At 46.9% G+C, this 21,561-nt stretch overlaps 2 protein-coding genes across 5 annotated transcripts in view; one reads left to right on the forward strand and one right to left on the reverse strand.

The window, feature by feature from the left end:
- The window catches only part of B3GNT5 (UDP-GlcNAc:betaGal beta-1,3-N-acetylglucosaminyltransferase 5), a 28,236-nt gene extending 12,185 nt beyond the window's left edge, over positions 1–16,051 (reverse strand). Inside the window, exon 1 of the mRNA XM_083177644.1 lies at positions 15,775–16,051. The gene's annotated coding sequence lies outside the window, so the exon portion shown is untranslated. The remainder of the gene's footprint in view (positions 1–15,774) is intronic.
- Positions 1–21,561, forward strand: part of MCF2L2 (MCF.2 cell line derived transforming sequence-like 2) — a 316,747-nt gene that overhangs the window by 164,656 nt on the left and 130,530 nt on the right. The window lies entirely within an intron of this gene.

Consider the following 21,561-nt stretch of genomic DNA (forward strand, 5'->3'; position numbering starts at 1 on the left):
ACACACACACACACCAAAGGATAGCTATTATCAAGAGAGTTGTCTTGCTTAACCCTTTGAGTGACGGGTCACTGACTGATATGGGCCTATAGGATATCACCTTGATAAAGCTTAACAGCGAAACGCGTCGGTGGAAGAGATCAAAGATACCCACATCCAGCCGGTTTACCCATTAGGACCCTGTGACCGAACCAGCCTCTGTAAACTTATCCCACAGCCCGCAACTTTGGGGTACTGCCCCCCATCACCAGGTAGAGCACCAACATCATCCAGCGCTCCCTGGACTTCAACAACACTACTCCAGGTAGAGCACCCATTAACAGCAGGAGCTCCCTGGACTGGAGATTCTCACCTCTCCTAAACCAATTTCCCCCACGTCCACTGGCTATCAACATTGGGACATAAACACAGAGGCAATCTAGGAATGGACTCAGGACTACACAGCTAACCCATGGGTGACTATACAGACTCTCACTTAACGTAATGTGGTATCAAGGTTTTTTATTGAATATATGATCCACCAATTTTATTACATTTACTTTTATCAATACCTGTTGCATGCTTTTAGATAAGCGCGGTTTCACCCCTCTCTTTTTTTCTGTTGTTTATTGTTTGGGACTTCAAAAACCGCTGCTTTAGCATAACACACTCCTCCCAGGCGCTCTCTAAGGTCCCTTCGGTGGCCTAACCTTTTTTCCATCACTGACTGATATAGGCCTGGGGTAGCCAACTCCAGTCCCCGAGAGCTACCAACAGTTAAGGTGGCCATACACACGCAGCTTTATCTTCAGATCTGGCTGGTTGGAACAAAAACATGGCTATGGATGAGTGACAGTTTGTCAGTTTTCCAGCATTTCCAAGCAAATGGTCAACTCAATTGCTCTCATCCATAACCATGTTTTTGTTTCAACCAGCCAGATCTGAAGATAAATCTTACTAGTGTATGGGCACCTTTAATGTTTTCCAAATCTCCTCACAAATCACAAGTGAAGTAATTAGCTCCACCTGTGGATCTTTAAAAATGTTTCAGCTAGTAATGAGTGCACCTCTGCAGCAGCTAGGTTGTCTGGAAAATGTGAACTGTTGGTAGCTCTCGAGGACCGTAGTTGGCTACCATCGATATAGGCCATTGTGAACGCATAATATTGTTTTCCCGCGGCACCACCAATACAGTTAACTATATAGGCGGCTGCGGGAATAGTCTAGTGTATGCCCAGCATTAGGCGTTTGTGACCAGAAATCCAAATAAGTGATAGGTGCCCACAGAACAATGGAATAGCTTGTCACTGTGGACTGGAGCTGTGACACCCCCCCAAAAAAGACAAAAAAACAATTAAATTCCCCCCTATGCAAGGGCACATGTGTGTAGCCAGCATATCTTTCGAGTAATGCTGGCTACACACTACATGATGTGTGTACCCAGCGACACTGCCTCTGACGGCATTGGCAAATGCGTTCACAGATATGGAAAAGTGGCGATGGGGGCCATGATGTGACGTCCTCCTGCATGTATAGACAACAGAGGATGTCGCATAGTCAGTGAAATAGTGGGTACCTAAAGGACAATTTGAACATTTTGAAAGGAAATTGGATCTCTCCCCCACACTTTGGTCAGTTTAAAAATTCTTCTTAATCCTAAATATTTTTAACTGCCTTTGTGTATCCCAGATGCTACTCATCACCAACAAACTTTTTAGACAGTATTTGAGCAGCTACAGCTTGGAAAACAACTACAATAAGCGAGACATTTGCAGTGTGGCATGTATATTCTATGGAATGCATGACCAGCATCTTACGCAATTCTTCCAAACGTTTTCTTAAAAATAAGGGACCCCAGGTCTTGAAAATTTTAGGCAATTTAGCTCTGTTAGTAAAGTAAAATAAAAAAACTGGGCAAAACCATGTTACAGTGCAGGTGGGGGCTGGTGTAACCAACATGAGCAGAGATATTTAGATTTGGGTGGGCTGGATTTTTTTCTGTGCACGGTAAATACTGGCTGCTCTATTTTTAAACATCAATGTAGATTTCAGTTCAAATTTAATTTAACACTTTCATATACAGAGCAGCAAGTTCCTTTGCAGGAATCTAAATCTCACTGCAAACGTGAAGCGGTGTACACACGGGCATAAAAATCGCTGGCAATATGGTTGCTGAGTGACCATAGTGCTAGAAATTGGAGTGCGCACCGGCGATAAATCGATGGGTACGCGCTCCCGTTTTCAGCCCCCTAATGGTCGCAGGATCATACTCCTCCGACCAGCGACTTCCCCTGCCTCTTCTACTGGCAGTGTGTCATTTCCATCAGCGACCATCTCTGGTCGCTGATGAAAATGGGACACCGAGTAATAGGAATGCTGAGCAATTTATTACCAGCGATCATATTGCTCCGTGTGTACACAGCTTTACATCTACAACCAGTGTAAAAATCATTTAATGTTGAGCCTGTTACAATGGGGTTTGGATAATGCAATCACATTAATTCGCAAGGTGGGATTTCACTCTACTGGGGCAGCGTCTACCCGAACACTGGCTGCTGCGAATTTGTGGCCATACGATCAGATCTGAATAATGAAGGACAGGATTCATTACTGTTTGTGAATATATTTTATGATTGGCAGCCAAAAGCACTGGCTTTGCATATTACATGGACCATAAATTAATTGAATTGGTCCTGGACCACCACCCAAGGGCACTTTGTGCCACAGCACACAGTTTGGTAACCACCGGAACACCCAGTAGGCGACACCTAATGAATCTGTGTTTTAACCCATTTTCTATACTGCAGGTCTCTGCTCAAATCTGAGCTTGGTTCTTTTGACTACTGAGAGCTTAAAGCCCAAGGGGGGGGGGGGGAGGAGGAGGAGGAGGAGTGTGGAGAGTCAGCAAATAAATTTAGCAGAAGATTTACTAAAAGCTCCTACAAATCAAAAGTGGTCGTGTATCAACCAGATTCTGTCTATCATTTTATAGGATGCAAAAGATTAATGAGAATGTATTTGATTGCTATGGGCCACACCAGCACTTGTCATTTTTAGAAGCTTTAGAACAGGGGTGGGGAACCTCAGGCCTGGGTGCCGTATGCGGCCCCCGTAGCCGGTCTGAGTGGCCCTGCCACCCGCCCGGCGGCTTTGCTGGGAGTCAAGTACAGGGGAATTCTCACAAGAAGTTGGTAGTTCTCAAGAGATTCCTCTTGAACAGCAGCCGGAGACTGTTGGTCCTATTCAGCGGCAGCCGCCGGAGCGTGGGACGGCTGCAGCAGGACAATTTGTAAGAGACATTTTTACATATGGCCCCCGAAGGAATTTTTCCCCATACGAACGGCCCTTGGCACAAAAAAGGTTCCCCACCCCTGCTTTAGAACATCTACTCCAAGTTTATTTTTTACGATATTTTTCCCCAATAAAGCAAATACCAATATTACAAAAGATAAATAAATAAAAGAAACCCCACACCGAACAACTTTATATTTTAAGTTACAGAAACATATACAGTAGGAAGGGTTTTAGAGGACTTGCTAATCTGTGGGGTAGAAATAGTAAAACAAGTAAGTGCAGGTGTTTAGCAGGAATTGAACATGCCATCCTCTGACTAGTCACACGACCTAAAACCAGATAAAGATAACAATGTTGTATTATTCATCTGTAAAATGTCTTTCTGAAAAGGGATAAAATAACGCAGTGTGTCCTATAACCAAATATAAAACTGCCAGAAAAAAAAAAAAAGTAGACTGCTTCTAGCTAATGTAATCAATCTGTATATCATGAACCCAACAGGCGCCTAACCATATATATATATATATATATATATATATATATATATATATATATATATATATATATATATATATACATATACACACACACACACACACACACGTGTGTGGAATGGCGCACTTCTCAACTTCTGTCCATAATATATTAAACAAAGTCCATAACTTGGTGCGCTGCCGCAGCAGGCTGTCCCTGAAAGTTTCCGGGCATACCCCTATGTAGTATGTGGGCGCCAGTGGTGCCTCCATTGGAGCACCACTGGCGCACTACCTTTAGGGATGTCCCCCTCCACCCCCTCCTTTTGGTCCCCCCGGCTCCGGCGTACCCGGCGATCGTATGTCGGAGCTCCCCCGCAGCCAGCCGCCAATCACCATACTGTTGTGACGTAGGCGGCAGGCTCTGGGATGTTTGGGGCGGCTCGGGAGAGTTCAGACACCCGAGCCGCCGCAAAACATCCCCGAGCCTGCCGCCTGTCTGATGACTGACAGGCGGCTGGAGTAGCGGCGGCAGGGGAGCTCCGGCGTACTAACGCCAGATTGAAGGTGAGGGGGGGGGCGGGTTCCTATGACCGGTGGTGGGTTTTGCAGGGGCAGGACAAACCTGACCTTATAGGTTTGTCCTGCCCCAGCAAAACCCGCCGCTCAAGGGGTTAAAAAAGTCTTTGAAGACAAAACGTGAGAGAGATAGATAAAAAATTGTAGCAGGAAGATATTTTGTATAACCCATAACACTATTCAACAATCTTGATAGTGTGGATTTAAAATGTTACAAGAACCATAATTTGATATTCAAAACAAACAGCCAGGAAAAAGGGATTTTTGTAAGAACTTACCGTTCGAATCCCTTTCTCTGATATGGTCCTGGTGACACAGCTCAACACTGGGATGTAGGAGGGTCCGAAGGAGCCAGGCACCTATCCTAAAGCTTTAGAGGGTAGGCTCCTCCCCTACTGCATCCCTGGACTCTTCAGTTCAACTTTCAAAGCCACTGGAATACATTAACTCAGTACAAACGCCTGCACATATTATATGCACATTTTATAACAGAAACTGTTAACTTTTAACCATTTTAACATGAACATCATGAAATTCTGGCATACTTACTGAGCGTAAGGGAGGGATCGCTGTGTCACCAGGACCATATCAGAGAAAGGGATTCGAACGGTAAGTTCTTACAAAAATCCCTTTTTCTCTTTCAATGGTCCTGGTGACACAGCTCAACACTGGGACGTTCCAGAGCCGGTCCTTTGGGAGGGTACGCTCAGGTCTGCAGCTCTCAGCACTGCTCGCCCGAATGATGCGTCCTCCGACGCGAACTCATGGAACCTATAGAATTTGGCAAATGTGTGAACAGATGACCAAGTGGCAGCTCTGCAAACCTGCTCCGCTGTGGCCCCATGTCGGACCGCCCAAGAGGTAGCAACTGACCTGGTGGTATGCGCATTAATTCTGGCCGGTACAGGCCTACCCACTTTGGTGTATGCAAAAGCTATCACAGATCGCAACCACCTAGCAATGGTCTGCTTAGATGCAGGCCAACCAATTTTATGTACGTCATACAATACCAATAAAGTGTCAGTCTTTCTAACACTCTTCACTCTGTCCACATATATGCGTAAGGCACGCACAACATCCAAAGTCTTCAACTTGTCCCTTTTCTTGGAACCCTCTGGGGGTTGAAACACAGGTAGAACTATCTCCTGATTTAAATGGAAGGCAGAGACTACCTTCGGTAAAAATTGCGGCACTGTTCTCAGAACAGCCCTGTCATCGTGAAAGATTAAGAAGGGAGATTTGCATGACAAGGCTCCCAACTCAGACACCCTCTTAGCAGATGCTACTGCTAACAAAAACACTAACTTCCACGTGAGAAACTTAAAGTCAGCCGACCTCAAAGGCTCAAAAGGTGCCTTCTGAAGGCAATCCAAAACCAGTGACAGGTCCCAAGGTGCTACTGGTTGCTTGTAAGGGGGATTCAGTTTGGATACCCCTTGTAAAAAAGTTTGAATCTCCGGTAAAATGGCAATTCTTTTTTGAAAATAGATGGACAAGGCCGAAATCTGCACCTTCAACGACTGAAGGCTTAGGCCCGAAGAAAATCCATCTTGTAAAAAATCCAACATTTTTGATAATTTGAAGTGAGATGTGTGAGCTTTTTGCCTCTCACACCATCTAATATAAGTCTTCCAGACTCTATAATAATTTGCAGAAGAAACAGCCTTTCTGGCTTTTATCATAGTCTGCACTACTGCGTCAGAAAATCCTTTCTTTTTCAAAATGGCGGTTTCAATAACCAAGCCGTCAAAATCAATCGATCGGAATCCAGATGATTGAATGGGCCTTGTCTTAACAGGTCTGGTCTCAGAGGTAGACGCCATGAATCCACTGATAACCTCTGAAGCCTCGAATACCAAGACCTCCTTGGCCAATCTGGGGCCACAAGGATCACCGGGACCTTCTGGTCCTGTACCCTCTTTAACAGTCTTGCTAACATCGGAATAGGAGGGAATGCATAAAGAAGATTTCCCTGCCAATGGGTAGTCATGGCATCCACTGCCTCTGCTAGCGGATCTCTCGTTCTGGCATAGAACCTGGGCACCTGATGGTTGAACCTGGATGCCATTAGGTCCAAATCCGGAGTTCCCCACATTGCAGTGATCTGGTGAAACACCTGAGGGTGTAGGCTCCATTCTCCTTCCTTGAGCTCCTCCCTGCTCAGGAAGTCTGCTTCTATATTCTCCACTCCTGGAATGAATATAGCCGATACTGCAGGAACATTCTGTTCCGCCCATAGAAAGATTCTGGACACCTCCCACATGGCCAATCTGCTGCGTGTACCTCCCTGGTGATTCAGATACGCCACAGCTGTGGCATTGTCGGTCTGAATCCTCAAGGGGGAGTTCCTTAACCTGTCTCCCGCCAAGGAAATCACTTTCCAGACAGCTCTCAGCTCCAAGATGTTGATTGGCAACGCTGATTCCTCTGCCGTCCACAGGCCCTGCAGCCTGAGATCCAGGGCTACTGCCCCCCAGCCCCTGAGACTGGCATCGGTAGTTACTATCAACCAGTCCCAGGTCTGTAATGACCGACCCCACTGAAGGGAATCTACCTCTGTCCACCATTTCAAGGAGTCCCGAGTGTCTGCGGACAGCACTATCAACTCCGTCTTCATGGTCAAAGTGTTTCCTGACCAGGCTGACAAAATGTTCCATTGGAATACTCGAGAGTGGAACCTGGCAAATTGAAGCGTTTCGAATGACGCCACCATTTTCCCCAGGAGTTTGAGGCACCTCCATACTGACAAGCTCGGAGCACTGAGGATCTCCTGAACTAGATTGACCAGGTCCCTGGCCTTTATCTCCGGGAGGAATACCCGATGGAGATGGGTATCCAGTATGACTCCCAAGAACTGGATCCTCTGTGATGGTACCAACTGAGATTTTTGTAAGTTTAAAATCCAGCCGTGAGCCTGCAAAAAACTGATGGCCTCTTTTAAATGACTTTGAAGCAGTGTTGCTGATTCTGCTTTGAACAGGAGATCGTCCAAATAGGGTATTACTGTGATTCCCCTGAGCCTCAGCACTGCCGCCATCACAGACATTATTTTTGTAAATACCCTTGGCGCGGTTGCTAGGCCAAAGGGTAACGCCCGGAACTGTAAATGCAGGTCTCCTATGGCAAATCTCAACAGCATCTGATGTTCCGGGTGAATGGGAACGTGCAGATATGCGTCCTGGACATCCATGGACGCCAGAAATTCTCCCTGGTCCAGACTCAGGAGTACAGTCCTCAAAGACTCCATTTTGAAACGGTCTACCCAAAGGTGAACATTTAAGGACTTCAAATTTAGTATTGGTCTGAAAGACCCGTCTGGTTTGGGCACCAGGAACAGCGTGGAGTAAAATCCTTTCTTCCACTCTGCCCTGGGAACCGGGACTACCACCCCTTTTTCCAAAAGGGAATGAGCCGCTCTCATAAGAGCTGTGCGCAGGAGCGCCTGCTTTGGTATGGGTGTGGGGATGAACCTCTTTGGAGTCCGCCCTCTGAAAGGGATTTTGTAACCCTGGGTAATAATCTCTAAGACCCAGGTATCCTGGTCTAGAGAAGCCCAAGCGTCTCTGAAGTGTGTAAGACGCCCCCCCACCTTTATCCCTGCCGGGCTGATCCCCTGGCAGTCATGCGGAGGGTTTTTCCTCTCCTTTAGAGGCAGGCTTCTTATTGAAAGAGCCAAACTTGGACCTTTGGGATTTGCCCCTGGAGTTCTGGAACTTTCCCCTGAACGATTGTCCCCGAAAGGACGCACCACCTCTAGGGGAGGGCCGAAAGGACGGCCTAAAAGCAGCAAATCTGGATGACTGCTTTGTTGAGGAGGCCGGCAGAAACGTACTCTTGCCGCCTGTGGCTTGTTTTATAATCTCCTCAAGCTCAGAACCAAAAAGTAACTTTCCCTTGAAAGCTAACATTTCTAAGGCCTTTTTGGACTCATTGTCCGCTTCCCAGGCCTTAAGCCAGAGTACCCTCCTGGCATTTATGGAGACTGTGGATACTCTGGTAGCCATTTTAAGAGCTTCCTCCTCTGCTTCCACCGCATATTCTGCAGCGGCCTTAATCTTTTCTGCTACCAGCAAAGCACCGTGGTCAGCCTGCAGCATGGTGCATAGCTCACCAGCCCACTCTATAATGGCCTTAGAGACCCAGGCTGAAGCAATAAGGGGACGCAGGGTAAACCCCACCCCTTCAAAAATCGCCTTGAGGTTTCCCTCTAGCTTTTTTTCCACAGCATCTTTAAAAGCTGCACCACCCTGTACAGGTAATACCGTAGCTTTTGATAAGCGTGCCACAGAAGCATCCACAACAGGCACCTTTTCCCAGAGTTCAGAATGAGACTCCGGCATGGGGTACAGACTAAGGAATCTTTTAGGCATCTGTAGCCTCTTATCTGGGGTTTTCCAAGCCCCTTCCAATAGTTCCTGTAACCCCTCATCTGAGGGAAAAGTAACAGCCTCCTTTCGCTGTCGCTTAAAAACACCCTTAACAGGGGTCTTATCCTCAACAGACAGTTTTAACGCCTGTTTTACAGCCACAATAAGATCCTCTATACCAGCAGCAGAGGTCTCTTCAAAATCATCACCCTGGTCCCAGGGTGTGTCAGTATACTCTCCTTCCTCTTCCTCTAACACATTAGGCATAGCATAAGACCTTTTAGGGGTCCCTGTAACCTCATCCATTTTGTCCAGTATTTCACTGAATCTGTTGATCCCCTTAGCAGTATCCTGCATCACCTGAATAAGTGCAGGATCTGCCTGGGTAAGAGGTAAGGAGCCAGACGACTGCTGAGATGATGGCATAGGTCTCTGTGATTCTACCAGCACATCACTCTGCCTGTCCAGAAGCTGCACCAAAGCGTTTACCGACCTGCCTAGGGCACTGGCCCACGCAGGTTCACTCTGCTCTCCCCTATGGTGTTCACTGCCCATGGGTCTCACATCAGCGCAAGTAATACATAAGCCCCCCTTGGCCATCTGCTCAGGGACAAACTTTTGTGTGCAAACATTGCACGCGCTCAGTGCACTAAGGACTCCCTCCCCCAAAACCACAGCCTGATGCTCAGACATGATGCAAGTGAAGCGTATATATATATATCTCAATATACACAGTGCAAACAATTGTACAAGCGTTTATACAAAGTCAATGCACCCAATCACTTAGCTGTCTGTAGGTTTCAACTGCGGGGAAGCGATGCCCAGGAAATCCAAGTCACTCTGCCAGGATCAATAAGCCAGCTCAGCTCCGCTGCAAGCGTTCTGAAAGGCGCCAAAGTCAGAGTGAAGGAAGAGACCAAAGTCCCTGCTGCTGCGGGGTCCGTGACCTTTTGGCGCCAACCACCCCCAGCTAGCCGCTCCTTAGGTAGGATTTCCTTGTTCCAGTATCTCCCCCTCAAATGGGGACCACTTGGAACATGCCTGTCACAGCGCTGCTGTCCTCTCAGTCAGGAGCTCAGCGTGTAAGCTCCGCATAAAATGGCCGCCGCCATCACGGAGCGCCTGTCCCCCATGATCCCCACCTAAATGTGGAGCCGGTTTCAGGCTACTCCGGAGCCCAGGCAGCCTCTTAATAGAGGCTGTAAGCGCAGCACAGGGAGACCAGACAGAGTCTACCCTGTGCACAGAGAGCTGACAGGACGCGCTTCTGTCAGCTCCTGCTGCGCTAGCAGTGTGAGGATTCACTATGAAAATCCTCACACTGTGCCTACCTAGCTAGGGTAATAGTTAATAAAATAATAAAAAAACCCTAACTACTCTAATTCTTCGGCTGCTCCTGCAGCCCTTTAGAATAGCACCCACTCCAGTGGGCACCTAACACGAACTGAAGAGTCCAGGGATGCAGTAGGGGAGGAGCCTACCCTCTAAAGCTTTAGGATAGGTGCCTGGCTCCTTCGGACCCTCCTACATCCCAGTGTTGAGCTGTGTCACCAGGACCATTGAAAGAGAAATAGGATTACCAAATGAGTTAAATTATTCAGGTTACCTTATTATATTTCTATGCATGAGGGGTGCTAAACAGGCATTATACTAACTAGTAGTCAGGTCAAACACATTAATGTTTAAATAGGCTTCTCAAAGTAAATTACAGTCTCTGTTGTTGACAACCAGGGTACACAATACTCCTAACTAACGAACACACCAAACATCCATTCATTTTAAAAAGGTAGAATACATCTACAAAACTTGTTTAGAAGTAACACAGGGCAGCATTTTGGATGCGATAGAGCCCCGCCACTTAATACATAAATAGCAGTGTTAATAATGCTGGTATCTATGTAGAATTGAGATTACAGGGCTTTTTGGTTTATGACCCAGGTCTCCTTTTGCACATAGGCAGCTGTCACCAGCTAAAGCCGCAGGGGACACTGGGCAGGATCCTATTGTATCGCTCTTGGTGCACAATGTGAAAAGATTCCCATAAAAATCTATTAGCCAATGCCATCTCCTAATAATTGGGTTCAACTCCAGGAAGCATTGCATTCTAGAGAGCTTGGTATATATGGGTAATACGTACAAAACTCCGAAAACTGCACTTTTCACAGTTTTAGGGACATTTTGCTTTTAGTACATCGTGTTCATAATGAGACCCTAAATGAAAGACGTTGTTTAAATCAGGGCTCGACAAATTTCTTTAAAATCTAGGAGCCAGGATGAAAATGTAGGAGCCAGATAAACTAATAATAGGGACAGTGCGCGCCGAAGACGTGTCCCAAAAATGTACACACACCTTAATGGCCATTTACATATACCACACACGGTAATGTCCATTACACATTATACCAAACATTGTAATGTTCATTACATATGATACCAGAGGCCGTAATTACATATTATGCCACATAAGTTCTGCTTACCTACATGCTTGTTGCTATGGGTTTCGTGCTTGATGCCAGGGGTTAACATGCTCTTCCAGGGGTTAATATGCTGTTGCTACGGGGTTACCATGGTCTGCCAGGGGTAAATGCTTGTTGCTATGGGGTTACCATGGTCTACCAGGGGTTAACATGCTCTGCCACTATGGGGGTCAACATGCTCTGCCACTATGGAGTTTCCATGGTCTGCCAAGGGTAAATGCTTATTGCTACGGGGTTACCATGGTCTGCCAGGGGTAAATGTTTGTTGCTATGTGGGTTAGCATGGTCTGCCAGGGGTAAATGCTTGTTGCTATGGGGGTTAGCATGGTCTGCCAGGGGTAAATGCTTGTTGCTATGGGGGTTAGCATGGTCTGCCAGGGGTAAATGCTTGTTGCTATGGGATTACCATGGTCTGCCAGGGGTAAATGCTTGTTGCTATGGGGTTACCATGGTCTACCAAGGGTTAACATGCTCTGCCACTATGGGGGTTAACATGCACCCGCACGTTGACTATGTAGATGGCCAGGCGGTCACTCAGCTGTAGCAGCGCCTCTTTCTCCTGCAGACGGGAGATGCGCGTCAGGCTGAGCAGGGTTCTCATGCTGCTGCGCTGGCCGGACTGCCAGGTGGGGGTGGCTGCAATGACCTGGGGGTACGAGAGGACAGCCGGCTCCTACACAGCGGCAGCTCCAGCGACCGCAGCGCTCCGCATAGAGCGGCAAAACCCCATGAAGGGAGCGGGAAAGCAGGGATAACGGGCGCACGAGTGTTAGATCCGCGCTGCTGCTGGAGGCCCCCCGTATCAGGCTATCTTAAAACTTGCGCCAGATCGGAGCCAAGCTACCACTGCCGCTCCTGATTGGCTCCCGAACCGCTCACCATGATGGACCTGCTCTTGCCTCTCTGTGGCTCCTATACAGCCGGTGGGAGCGGAGGAGGGTTTGACGACCGGCGGCACTGCACCACAAGCCCACCCGGCCAAGACCAGGTCGCCAGGGAGCAGAATCTGGTCGCCGTAGCGACCGGGGTTTGTCGAGCCCTGGTTTAAATAATAATAATAAAAAAAAAAAAGAATTCACCATGAGACCACAAATATTTGAGATGTCAAGGGAGGTTCTCAGCACACTACTATAGTCTCATGTTGTACTCTCCTCCTCCTTTCACAAATGGTTAATTATTACATTTCTATTTAAAACATCCAGATTATTAAGGAAACTTTAAACACACACACACACACACACACACACACACACTGTATATTTACACTTAAACCATGAAGGAGGGCTGAACAGATCATGAATTGTGCATACTTCTAAATGGAGAAAACTACAGTAAAAGACCACTTTAAACAATGCAGAGTTTAGTTATAAGTAAAGTTGGGATAACACTTGAGTGATGTGCAGCCAGCCAATGTGTTGGCCTTACGGCAGATCAGACGACAGCATAAAGGCCAAATTAAATAAATAAAAAAAACCCTGAATAAAGCATTGCTTTGGGATGTTTATTTTGGTTGGGATCATTTGGTCTACAGCATGATAGTCGACAGTCATTAGGTCGACACCATTGGGTTGACATTGGAAAAGGTCTACATTGTTATAGGTCGGAAGGTCATTCGTTCGACAATGTCTAGGTCGACAGTCAAAAGGTTGACATGGGAGTTTTCAGGTTTTTTTACCTTAATGTCAACACAGTCGACATGGACACAGTTTCAAGTGCCTCTCTCTGCGCTTGGCACACTATTTTATTCTCCCACCACGCCCTAGTGGATGGTAGGGCATGAAATACCACCTGTCGGCACAAAAAACAGTGAAAACCCCATGTCGACCTTTTGACTGTCAACCTAGACATGGTCGAACTAATGACCTGTTGAACTAACGACCTGTCGACCGAGAACCACGTCGACCTAATGACTGTCGACCATCAGGCTGTAGAGTAAATGACTGCATCCCGTTTATTTACACTAATTTTTATTTCTTGTTGATTTAATTACAAGAAAATTTGAGACCTTTACTCTGCCAACACTATTGTATTGGCAGGTTGGGGACACCACTGTAGGTGGGTCCCGAGTCATCACTTTGAGAGATCATCTCCAATCGCCGGTTGTGAACCGGTCCTGGCTTGCTTCGATTAAGGCTACCCATTTACATTGCACCTCCAGCCAGGTTTCATCCATGCTGCTCACTACCTGGGTTGAAATGCCGGGACTCTTAAACCAGGTCATTTCAACAAGGTGCTTTTCCTCTGCATAAAATCCTGGGTTGCTGCACATTAATGTGCAATTACCAGGGATATTTCTGGCAGTTTAAAAGGTACATCAGTAGCAAAATTTAACACATTTTAGAAGCATTACTTACAGTAGGTAAGAATAAAAAGATATTTTTTTTTTTAAGCGTAACCACCAAATCCACCCTGCAGTAGTAAGTGCAGGATGACTGACAGTTGGGATCCTGTCATTTCTCTGACATTGTAATCCTGCTGACTGCTAAATGCCCAACAGTCAGGATCCCGACTGTGGGTTTTACCAATCCAGGGCTTAGGAAATATAATAGTTTAACATTTTCGACTCTCAGCAATGTTAGGATTGTGGTTATCATTCAATCCCTACCAATAGTGATCTGTAAAGGCCCATACACATTGGGCGACTTTCAGCTAAATGCCGCTCAGTTTACTCGTTTGAGCTGCTTTCAGCTTTAAAGTGTGTACGGGACAGCGGTGAGTGCTGATGTGCGCTCCTGCATCATCGATGGCCCGGTCACTCATCTGCTGGTATTACCCTCATCTGCTGGTTTTACCAGCAGAAGAGCGAGGGAGTCTAGGGGGGAAATTTACTAAGATGTGTATTCTACTTCCCATGTGATGTTGCTATGGGCAACCAATCAGATCCTGTCTACTATCTTCTAGAGCAGCCATGTCCAAGCTGTGGCCCTCCAGCTGTTATGCAATTACACATCCCAGCATGCCTTGCAATAGATTCAGCACTCCCTAATAGCAAAAGTGTGGTAAGGCATGATGGGACTTGTAGTTTCACAACAGCTGGAGGGCCATAGTTTGGACATACCTGTTCTAGACGGTGCTAAATAAATAAGTAGATTCTGATTAGTAGCCCATAGCAACATCACATGTGAAGTAGAATACACATCTTAGTAAATGTATGGCTTTCCATAGTGTCACTCTATGGAAAAATGTCCACCCCGAGGAAAATTGCTTCAACAGTCGAAAACCGCTCAGTGTGTATGCACTGAGAGTTTTTCAGCCCAGCGATTTCCACCCCACAATCGTTATACGATTCCATACATGCTGGCCAAAAACTCACAATGTGTGTGGACCTCTACTTTATGAGGCCAATGGACAGAAATTACACCTTTCCTGCCCTTATATGGCCATCCCAGTAACATCAGTGCAATCCGAGTGTGGTTCCATGGCAGCCCAGGAGTTGTACAAACAAACAGTGCTACACGGTTTAACTATTACAACAGAAAACAAATTATTAGTGGGCAGACTGAATCATCAGCCTCATCTCTACCAACTCCTCACAGCCTGTCTAGTGGGGTCATCCAAGTAGAAAAATGAAAAAAAAAAAAAAACTTAAAGGAAGCGATAAATTATATTTTTGCTCAGCATACAACTGACAATATAACAAGCTCATTTAATGGTAACTTTACAAAAAAAAAATCTATATGTATATTTTCTAATTCAAAGGGTGATTGTTAATTTATTTATACATGAATAAGTTGCAGTCTATTAACTGCTGCCATTTTAAAAGACCTAATCTACCATTTCCCCCTCTGTTATATGTAGGAAAGTAGATGCACACTATACATGGATGTGCTACTGTATATTCTGTGTATAGGTAAATATATTTATATCATTGACAGGAGGATTATAAGCAACCACAAGGCATCTGCACTGTATATGCATAATATATCTGATAAAAACTTCAGACAAGATAGGGTACAGGCCAAGACAGATGTGGGAAATAGAGTACATACAAACTCTATCAGGGTGGGGGCTAAAATAACCTAAGCTTATAGTAAGGACTTTGTGCAGCAATTGTTAGCACTGCTATAGACAGCACATTAAGAAGCTGGACAAGAGAGCCTACACTCCATCTCCCGAGGTGTGGCCATGTTTGGTTCACCTGTATCTAGCAACGTGGTGCTCAGGCGCTGGCTTCTGCTGGCAGTGCACCCTACAGGGTACTACGCACGGCTGTAGGGGGTTATTGGAGGTTTAACCGATGCCTACCTGTAAGTGTGCCCAGGGAGAGCAGTGGCGTCCGCCAATAGGCACAAGGGCAGGGGAATCGGGGACACAGTGCAGATACCCGCAATATTAAACAGGCAAATCCGTAAATCCCGCTGCGTGGGGAATGGGGTGTACAGAGCATATACTTTGTATGAGATAACTATAGTTATTACAAGCAACGTAAGCAGCAGAGGTATATAGGTATGTGTGAACGTGAGCATCAGCGCCAGCATTGCACCACGTCTGTGTGTATCATTGCATCCACTGTATATACACACACCGCCACAGGACAGAGGGATAGCGTAGCGCCAGACACCGCCACAGCACCGGGGAATAACGCAGCGCCAAGCAGCCACTTACCAGGGTGAGCACAGCACCATTGCAGCCGGCGTAGATGCAGGAGAGTGAGGAGGTGCTGCCACACCAGCAGCAGCGGCGCCCAGCAGTGGGGGAGCAGCAGGGACATATCCGGGCAGGCTTTCTGCTCCTGCTCACAGCAGCCAATCACACGCTCCCAATGATAAATGCTGGGGCTGGGTTGGATGCAACGCGATTGGAGCGAGTTGCTGATGAGTTGTTCAAAAACTTTTTTAAGTGTCTTTTTAACATCGGGAAGCCATGTAGCTTGTGATGATGATGGCCCGGCAGCGGGGAAATAAGTGGTAGGGTGCTTCCTTCTACATTGGCAGCAGCACTATGCGTCGCAGGGTATGTGCTGTGTTCGCGCCACTCACTCTCCATATGTACTGTACTTAACAGGTTTTCACACTCAGGGGGCCTGATTCAGACCTGATCGTTGGGCTGCTAATTTCTGCCATCAGAAATCCCACATGGTGCAAGCCTGCGAATTGATGTGCACGGTTTAGGAATGGCGTATGAAAATGACGCCAGTCCATACGGAAGCCACTCACCATCTAATTATTGAAAGTGTGTGCAGTCTGTGCGTAGCCCAGGACTAAGAGGCACATTTATCAAGATCGCATTTTATAATGCGATCTGGGCGGAATATTGTAAAATGCGATCATATCGGGGGAATGTATCAATTTGAGGGCGCAGTGACAGGGCTCCGAAAGGGGGGTCAGCGCATGCAGGGTTATGCGCTGACCCACTGCTCGGGCAGTGCGATGTGTAGCCATAGGCTACAATGGGCTATCGCCATATCAGTATGGCGATAGCCCAGGGGTGCGAAGCCGGGCCGCCCGATGTTGATACATCGGGCAGCTTTGCATCCCCCATAGAAACCCATGGGGGATGCGGCGCTGCAGGGGGGATCGCAGCAGGGATCGGAGATTCCTGCTGCAGTCCCCCTATGATACATTTAGGTGATACTTAATATTTGCGCAAATATGGTTTGATAAATGGGCCCCTTTAGGTGCCCATACACTGCTGCGACGTCTCGCAGCAGTGTTCGGACACCCGATACCCAGCGAGCCGCCGAGACCTTCCCGGCGGCAGGGACGCATGCGATCTGTTGTTATGGATCACATGCGTTCCTGCCCGCCTCGCCGCCTGGAAGGTGGTCTCAGAACAGGTGGTCGGACGGCCAGCCGGTCCAACCACTTGGCCGGGTCCGATGCATCGGAGCAGACTGCATGTCAGAGAGAGGCGATTTGGTCAGATTTAACGGGCAGATTGGTCGCAATCGGACCGAAATGTGCGGTACAGTAAAAACAGGCTGATTGGGACGGAGCTGACCTTACAAGACTTTGCTTGAAACGCCTAGTCACGCCCGTGTTTTCCCTGACACTCACAGAAAATGGCCAGTTACCACCCCCAAATGCCGGCTTTCTGTAAGTCAGCTTGTATGTGGCCAGCGATAAAAAAAAATGGCTGGATTTTATCCCAGGATGGCCTTGTGCATGCGTAGTCGTTAAGGCCCCTTACATTACAACGATTTTGCCCAATTTTGGCCAATTTTGATGTTTCGGGCAGATATATCGTCTGAAAAGTGCCACATCGCTTGTGTTTTCCATCCGATCCAATGCGCGGTCCCATGAGAGTCGGATGGGAGCCTCTAGGTTGGTCGGACCGCACCAGTAATTTGTAGGAATTGGATGTAATCGTATGGAAAATTGAGTGCTTTTGGCGTATGCGATATATCGTGTGCGATATATTGCAGAAAGTATAGTACACATGCAATTTGGCCAGATAAATCTCATATAATTTATTGGACCAAATTGCATGCAGAAAATGGCACCAAAGTACCCAATTGGATGCAATCACTCCCAAGAAGGTCCAGAGGGAGTTCAAGGGAAATTGCATCCAATTTCAGCATTAGATATATCATTCTAATGTAAGGGGCCCTTTAGATTATCGCCCCACCTGTGAATTCGCAGCTATGTGCGATCATGCCTGAAAACAGTGCATGTTAACCAGGTCTCTGCAAAAAAATAAATAATTTTCTCCACCTGTGTCAGTGAGCAATAATAAAACATGATCTGTGTGTGGTCCTGAAGACTGAGTTTGAGAGAACACTGCTGTAGGTAAACAGCTGTAAATGAGTGTGTGACTGTGTATAGCAGGAGTTCCTGGTGTACACATGGTCCTTAAGGCACACCCGAGCAGGGTACACACTTATCAATGTGTACTCAGCCGGACATCACTGCCGACAGGCACATCTGATGACGATGGGTCCAATGAGGAGAAGCCGCGTGCATTCTGTAGCATGTCATCACTAGCGACAACCCCCTTTCGGCCCTGCAGCCGAATAATGTCATTAGCGACCTACGGGAGCTCGAATATCACGGGTACACACTGGACAATGGGCCTAATTCTCCAGTGATCTCTGCACATGCGCAAGCGTGTATTTGCACATGTGCAGACCCCGGCAACGAATGGCTTTGGCGAGTTACAAACTTGCCGGGACGTTCGTTGTAGAGAATGAGGGCCAGGTGCATAAACAGGTTTTATAGGGGTCCCTTTGAAAATTATGGGCATTCCCATGGGAACGCAGGCGGGGTGATGCCTGCTAGGGGTGTGCAGCTGACTTCACAGGACGTCAACGCCTGCCTGTTTTTTTGCAGTTTGTGGAGGAAATTAAGTTATTGTGATGTAATCGTTTGTGGGCACAGATAGTTACCACTGAAACATGGAGTGTGAGGGGGGGATAAGTTGGCAGGGGGTATCTCGCCTGGCTGAATTGCCACTGCTGTAAAGTTCAATGGTAGCATCTCGGCCAAAAGTGGTCGCTACCAAACAAGGAATTAAATCGGCCTTGCGAAGGGCATGAATTGGGTTGCCAGTGTTTAAATGTTGCAGCAATGATCATTCGCTCACCTCACCGACAATTCCCCCCTTAGTGTGCCTTGTGGACTGTTGTTGGTAAACACCAGTATATAAACTTTGTCAAACTTCTACCTTGATCTGACAGATGAATAGACAAGACAGGTGCAAATAGACACATGGCTGCAGATGACTAATCATTGCAAGGAATGCTGCAACCCACTGCTGGCTCTATACTCATCCTAGTAAAACACGCTATTTCACTGGAGTAAAATTATACTTAAACACCCCCGCATGATGAATTGAAAGAGAAGTGTATGTAGTGTTCTATTTTATATAGAAAATTTCATAATTTGCTCTAACAAGACCCTGACCACATTTACACTGCCATATTCCTAAATACTACTGAAGTTCTTAAATAGTACATCTATACATAGCCATGTGTGTATACCATTTCACCTTTTTCTATATTTAACTCCATCGAGTCCTTAACAGAATTGATTTGGTTAAAAAAATAAATACTGTAAGTAGTGAAAAAGTTCTGTTGATTATGTTTGCTTTGTTCATGGCAACTTTTAATACCTGGTGCAAAACTGCAGAAAATGGTCATATTTATAAAGCTACTATTTAGTAAATAAATCCCATAGTCAGCGTCGGACTGGGGCAAGAAGGGCCATACAAAGGGGAATAACCAGCCACTGTGTGCATGTGGCTATCCACTGGTGTATGGCAACGCCAGAGAGGATACAACATAAAATGCACTGGCATATATGTACTCAATAGTGCTAGGGTAGTGTAATGCAATGGAATGAAGAATGGCAATCTCTGTTGTGAAAAAGGGGAAATAGGGAGGACAACCCCATTTTCTATAATCTCTTAAAGCCATCTGCCTCCAGGATGCTATTACTTGAGAGGGCAAGTTGGACAGTTACCTTAACTTCTACGTCACCTGGAGGGGATCCTGGTCAAGGACACTGTATGTCTTGCAACCCATGTCCTACAAAAGCCTCTTCTTGAGCGTCTGGTGGTGCCTCTTTGGTCACATGTAAAACCACTGGCAGATGGACCATCTTGCAGAAAAGGCCATCTCAAATCCGGGTCCCACGGAAGTCACTTACCAATATTGTTCAGTGTGTACACGCAAACCCGTGGACTAGATTGTTTACTGTATTACTGGTGCGGGTTGTGTAGTATTTGGGGAGTTATCATGAATCTAATGTTCGTTGATGAATTCTGAGCCAAATAGGTCTGCATCTGTTAGGTTAGGGACATCTGCAGACCTATGGGCTAGGTAAGTTAGACCTGCTCTTGCCAGTCAGTCAAGCAGTAAAGCAGCTCTACTTATGGCTTTAATGAGAGCAGACTTGTAGGCCACTAAGGAGCAGCTTAAGCTTGTCTAGGACAAATATGCGGGAATCCATTTGTATCACAAAGCTTAAGCTGTAGTTTTCTCTAACTCTTGTCTATAGTGTCACTTTGGGTCCTATACACAAACTAAGGGCCCAATTCAGACCCATTAGTACAAATTTGGACCCGTTAGGTGGAGGGTCTGCGCATGCGCGTATAAGCAGCGACCATTGAATAATTTCTCTCCCCTTCTGCCTCATGCAAGGGGATTAGGGTACTTATGTAGTATCTGGGCGCCCGATTTAGAAATCGGGTCGGATCGGGCACATCGCATCGCATCGCATGCGACCATCGGATGCGATGCGATGCGATGACCCGATTTTTCCATAGGAATCAATGTTAAAATGGACTGAGTCCATTTTAACATGGAATTCAATGAGAAAAAGGGGTCCTTTTCATACCCCTACTATCCAAGTGGGAATGGAGTTGGATATAAACCTGTGGCGAGCCACCGAGCCCGAAGCGTGGCGAGTGTAGCGAGCCCCGCGAGGGGACACAGAATACCGTCCGCTCGCCACGCTTCGGGCTCGGTGGCTCGCTACCGCTCGCCACGTGATCTTGAAAACGGTATTAAAACCGAAACGTTGATCCGACTGCTACTGTTTGGCTGCTTACTTTTTGCAAGTCCTACGAGTGCCGGGAAACCCACCTACTCTACCTGTATTGTCAGCCTGCCTGACTTCGCCGTGCACCTGGGCACCTCAACCCCGACTGGGGTTCACATTCTGGAGTGCCAGCCACCCTCCGTCTATATATATATATATATATATATATATATAATTTTTTTTATTACATACAAGTTTTACTGTAGCCCACCTCAAAAAAATGTAAAGCGGTCTGGACTGCTAACTGTATGGAGGACCCGGACGGAGGGAGGGTGAATTAACTTTATGCGCAGTCTCAGTCAGTCTCTCTCACACTGACTGACTGCAGGGAGGTTTGCGCTGCTCAGCCTAGCTGCTTTCCCCGCTGGCTGCAGTGAGCCAGAGCAATTCAGCTCAGCTCACCCAGCGGCAGAGCCGGACGTGCAGGGGGACCGTCGGAGATAGCCAGTGATGTACTCTGCATGGCAGAGCGGGTGGGCAGTGGCGGGTGACGAGTGGCACTGCCGCCGACATATGATCGCTCTGCCATGCTGCTATTTATAAGAACGTCAGCCTGCTGTGCCGCCCTTGATTGGTGCCACCCTGAGGCCCATGCCTCACGGGCCTAGGCACAAATCCGGCCCTGGATATCGGTATGATTACTGAGAACTACCTCTCCCTCACTTATGAGGACAGTGCTGAATGCTAAATGGACAAACCCCTGTGCATTCATCTATAGCCTAATGAGAGGTGACAAAGATGTTCTGTTGATCTATTCCGATTCCTGATCCACAGAGAAAAAAATAGCTTCATTGTAGTTATGAGTGTAAAGTACTGCATCCTGGACCCCATAATGTGAGTGGGTCAGCAAGTGATGTCGGTCAGTGGCATGGAAAATGTGCCTGGTTGTGGGCATGGTAATTTGCTGTAAACC

The sequence above is a fragment of the Crinia signifera genome, chromosome 3 (assembly GCF_055691185.1).
Source record: "Crinia signifera chromosome 3, ASM5569118v1, whole genome shotgun sequence".
In the NCBI taxonomy this organism is placed as follows: Eukaryota; Metazoa; Chordata; class Amphibia; order Anura; family Myobatrachidae; genus Crinia; species Crinia signifera.